Below are 4,648 nucleotides of genomic sequence, written 5' to 3' on the forward strand. Positions count from 1 at the left end.
GGTGCAAGTCTACGTGGATGACATTATCTTTGCTGCATCAAAAGTCTCCATGTGTCAGGAGTTTGAGGCCGTCATGAAGAAAAGGTTTGAAATGAGTGCTATGGGTGAACTAACTTTCTTTTTAGGATTGCAGGTTGATCAGAAGAAGGATGGGATGTTCATTCATCAGACGAAGTATGTCCATGATGTTCTCAAACGATTCAAGATGGAGGACGGCTCTCCATTTGATACTCCAGTCTGCGTCAATCACAAATTGGGTGCTGATTCAGACAACGATGCAGATGTGGACCCAACTCAATATCGGGCTATTATAGGTTCTTTAATGTACTTAACTGCTTCTAGGCCTGATATAATGTTTGCTGTTTGTCTTTGTGCACGCTTTCAGGCAAACCCAAAAGAATCTCATTTGAAGGGTGCGAAGAGGATACTGCGGTATCTCAAGGGCAAGCCGAAGCTGGGGTTGTGGTACCCGAGAGAAGGAGACTTGGAGCTAGTCGCTTACACAGATTCTGATTATGGAGGGTGCAATCAGAGTCGGAAGTCAACAACTGGAGGATGTCAGTTTCTTCGTGGCAGATTGGTGTCGTGGCAATGCAAGAAGCAGACTTCAGTCGCAATTTCAACCTGTGAAGCAGAATACATGGCAGCATCCAACTACTGCTCCCAGGTACTTTGGATTCAACAACAGTTGCGCGACTATGGTCTGAATTTCTTACTTACTTCTATTTGCATTGATAACACAGCTGCTATCTCAGTAACTAACAATCCCGTGAAGCACAGTAAAACTAAACATATTGACATACGTCATCATTTTATACGGGATTGTGCTGAGAAGAAACTGATTGTGCTTGAAAAGGTGGATACGCTTGATAATTTCGCTGATTTATATACTAAAGCGTTTGACAAATCAAGATTTCAAAACCTTATTGAGTTGAATGGGATGATCAATCCCGAGTAACCATGCTTTTTATGTTCGTAAAAAAAAAAAAAAAACACGTCACTATCGCTTAGAATTATGTCGGTTGCCTCAGTTTGAAGGACATGTCTTAGGACATGTTTGGTCCTCATTTCTACTTGTAGAATATGAGGATAGCCATTAACCAGATGACTGAAAGTGACCGGAGCGGTTTATGATGTGTTTTCATTCTTTCGCTTAAAATTAGTCGATCATACTTAGTTAGAAGGACACATACTAGTATGTGGTCGGTCCAGCTGATCCATTGGATCTTCGGGATAGCCGTTGACCTGAAGACTTGACTTGATCGGGGCGTTTGAAGTCATAAATTTTTTGAGGGAAATGAAATTATTTTTCTAGTCTACTACTTCGTAAGAAGTTCGTTTGCTATGTTTAACAGAAAATTGATCCAACCTTGGAAAATGATAGATATACTGATTCTGTGTGCTTAACTAGTGAAGTTATTAGGCTTAAAAGGCTTTAGGACAGTCATTGTATGTCATGGTAGCTTTTTATGGTGCGTAAAAGTAGATGTGATACAAACTAAAACTACTCGATTTTACGTGGAAACTCCTTAAGAGTTTTGCATGTCTTCATATATATCTTTCCGAATGATAGGCAGAAAAGCGATTACCCAGTCATACACGAGCCTGTTAGTGTTCTGATTCCAGAAAAGATAGTGTGTGAAGAAACTGCAGTGATCCAGATTCGGGACTTGCAGTTGATTACTACTCTGAAGTCTATGCAAATGTTTATTAAAAAAAAAAATACCTTATGAGTTATTGAAACATTTTAGAGCTAACAATGTCAAGACTTCTCAATCATGAAGTACGAAAGAGAGCGGGAATCAGATGAAGAGTACTTACAAACTTAATCAGACACAATGGGTCGAGGTCAATTCAGGGTGACTTGGGGAAAGCCAAATACGCTTTGAGAATAGATAGGAGGCATCATAATCTCTGAGTTGTTGCCCACTTAAATTTTGAGCTTAATTGAACTTAACTCGTATCACTGAAACGATGAAAACCATCTTAAGTTATTTACCTGCTTACAACCTGTTTCCTTATGTCATAATACAGCTAAACACGGATCTATGTGACAGTCACGTAATTAGTATGATTCATGTTCGGATCTTTTCTAAAACATAGTAGTCCCTTGTAAAGACTGAAATTTGATCCCTTAAACTTTAAATTGTTAAAAGTTTTCTTTTTATGTAGTTGTATGCTTTTATATCTGGTTACTTGGACTTGATCGTGTCATTTAATTCTTAAAGGGAAGTTTTTAAAAATTAATTGAAAAATGTTCAAATTATAAGGTTTGATTTTGTAAATATAGGCGAAGTTGTTAAACAGGCAAACTTGTGAATAACTTCGCCTAGGCGAAGTTAACCGCAACTTCGCCTGTATAACTCCGCTCCTATATAAAGGAATTTTTAAGATCAACAGTTCATAATTTTCAAAACAAGCGAACTTATCCTCCGTATTTACAGCGAACTTATCCGATTACCAGCGAACTTGTATTTCGATTTCATCTTTGTTCTTTTTCTTAGTTTCCGTTATCGATTCAAGGTTCGTAGTGTCGTCATAGCTTATAATCTTTGTCATTGTTGTTAATCCTAGGTTGTTTCGACACCCGGTTAGTGACCTCGGACGTTCGATCCTTAAACCCGGTTTCAAACTTGTTTTAACGTGGTCGTTCACACATTGAACGTCTAGATAACCATAAAATCATGTTTTCCGGATTCCTTAATCACGAAATCACCAACTGCACGTTGTTTCATAAACCTTACTGTCGCCGTTTCAGATTCAGGCGAACTTAAGGATTAGGCGAAGTTATCCGCAACTTCGCCTGAGGTTTAACTTCGCCTGAGGCGATGTTGTGGTGAGGCTAAGTTATCATTAACTTCGTCTGGACCTTTTTACTTATTAGTTATTAGACGAACTTAAAGATGAAGCGAAGTTGTTCCCAACTTCGCCCCACCTTTAACTTCGCCTATACAGATTTTCACAACTTCGCTCATGGTAAAAAGCGAACTTGTGTTATGCCTTAACGTTTATCTAACTTGGTTCGTTTGTTGCAGATATGGATGCAGTAGCAGGTGCTGGAGGTGCTGGAGGAGACGATGGAGATAATCAGAGGCAATTCTTCCCGGGTCATAACATGTATATCACCTTAGACCCGGAAGCGAGCGGTGTTGAGGATTACCGCGAGATAATCACATTCCTCATTCGCTCGAGGATATTCCACGCTATCACTACGACTCTGCCGATATCCTTACCCAATATCGAGGACTTCTGGCAGACTGTGGAATACGATTGCCGCGTTGAGCCCCCGATTATGCGAGCAACCGTCAACAATCAAGAGGTTCAGTTCTCATCTGAACAAATACGGGTGGCTTTACGGTTCGGTGAGGAGACTAGGGATGACCCTACAGAGTTTGTTGCTCCGTTCCGTGATGGAGCGTTTCTCCGAATGGGCTATTCTGGTCCATTAGGTGATACTCAGAGGAGGAAGGGTTTCCTACTCGATCAGTGGCGCTTCCTCATGCACGTAATGATTGTCTGCATGTCTGGGAGGAAGGCGGGCACTGATGGTATGGGTGCGACCATGCAGTCCGCAATGACTGCTCTGACTTATAACAAACGTTATAGCTTCAGTCAGATGTTCTTTTATGAGATCGATAGGCAGAGGAGAGCGATGGCTCGTGAGCGGTTCATTATGTATCCAAGATTCATTCAGATGATCTTGAATCAGGTTGCTCCCACGTTGCCTCAAAGACGTCTAATACGATACGTGGAGAGTGTGAGCAAACGGATCTTTGCTCAATGCCGGACTTCGAGTGCGAGAAGCAAGCCTGAGCTGCGTCCGAGGCATACTCCACTGTTTGGGTATTTAATCAACCCGGAGTATGTTCCTGCTACTGGGGATGAGTTCAGAGACCCTCAACCACGACAGGCAGGAGCAACTCGAGATGTACCTGCTGTGCCTGTTGTATCGGCTGAGGAGGAAGTGGACCTTGATGCAGAATTCGGAGGTCAAGGATTCTTCGATATGGATCGGGTGGATCCAGAGGAGAACGTTCACATCTCAGTTGAACGTGTCTCGACTGTGCGTGTTACTAGAGCAGCTACGACGGTGGATGACTCAGATCTTGATGATGTTATGGATGAGGCGAGAAGGATGTTGGTGACTCGAGAGAGGACGTTAGGGAAGAGAAAGAGGACAGTTGATGATAGTGAGTCAGAAGAAGAAGAAGAAGAAGAAGAAGATATTCACAAACTGATCAGACGTTCAAGACGGGAAAGGACAGGTGCAGGTATGGGAGCTGGAGAGACTTCAAGAGTTGTACGTTTCGCTCCGCCCGCACTGTCAGGTATGTCGATTGTTCCTACATCACTACAGGTCACAAGTTTAAGCGCCGCGGATGTTCCCGTGGTGGCTACATCATCAGCTTTCGGCATTCCATCTACTACTTGTCAGCTGACGACTCCGGAGATTGTGTCTTTACCACCTCCAACGCTTACTCCTTCAGAGGTGGTTGCACAATTTGTTGAGTCGACAGTCGTTGCAACTGCAGGGTTGTCGGTCACGATACCACCTGCGGTTACGTCCACAACTGCTTCTGATGTCCCGGTTTCATTCGAAATCCCTGCTGAGTATACTCAAGACACATCTCACATGAGGTTTGATTTC

Source organism: Bidens hawaiensis, unplaced genomic scaffold (genome assembly GCF_021521415.1).
Source record: "Bidens hawaiensis isolate Kalapana, Puna unplaced genomic scaffold, B.hawaiensis_p1.1 tig00016562_1, whole genome shotgun sequence".
NCBI lineage: Eukaryota > Viridiplantae > Streptophyta > Magnoliopsida > Asterales > Asteraceae > Bidens > Bidens hawaiensis.